Raw genomic sequence first — 833 nt, forward strand, 5'->3', positions numbered from 1 at the left:
TTTGCAACTAAGTTCCCGCCGTTTTATTAAATTAAAATTTTTTAAAAGATTTATTAAGAAATAACAACTAATTAATCAATAATGTATTCACCCTTGTTGTTTACAACTTCTACCCAACGTTCAACAAGATTTTTAATACCTCGTTGGTAGAAATCACCCGAATTTGACTCGAAAAATTGATCCAACCAAGCTCTCAATTCTGCATCAGAATTGAACGAAACTCCGCGCATAGCATTTGAAAGAGATCGAAAGAGGTGGAAATCCGTTGGTGCCAAATCAGGAGAGTACGGCGGGTATGGCAGCACTTCCCACCCATGCGTTTGAATGGATTCCTTGCTCATATTGGTGATATGAGGGCGGGCGTTGTCGTGCAGCGGAAGAACTCCATCCTGCACATTAAGAACTTTCTCTTGAATAGCCGTGTTGAGTCGTTCCATCTATTGAACATAGAGTTAGTTCTGTGTTGACCGTTTGGTTCCGTTCAAGCAATTCGTAAAGTATAATCTCTTCCCAGTCCCACCATACGCACAACATCGTTTTACGCGGATGAAGATCTTGTTTCACGTGTGGTGTCACTTGTTTATCGGGGCTAAGCCATTCCTTACGCTGCTTCATATTGATGTACAGGCACCATTTTTCGTCGCCAGTAACGATTTGGTAAAAAAAATCGTTGCTTGTGTCCATGAGTTGAGCGGTGACGAACAAGCAAACTCGCGGAGATTGTGGCTCGTTGATTTTTATTGTCACTTAAAGCACGCGGAACCCATTCTCCATACTTCTGAACCTTTCCCATTGAGTGAAGATGCTTCTTTATAACAGTGTGGGAGCATTCC

The sequence above is a fragment of the Octopus bimaculoides genome, chromosome 9, assembly GCF_001194135.2.
Source record: "Octopus bimaculoides isolate UCB-OBI-ISO-001 chromosome 9, ASM119413v2, whole genome shotgun sequence".
Lineage (NCBI taxonomy): Eukaryota > Metazoa > Mollusca > Cephalopoda > Octopoda > Octopodidae > Octopus > Octopus bimaculoides.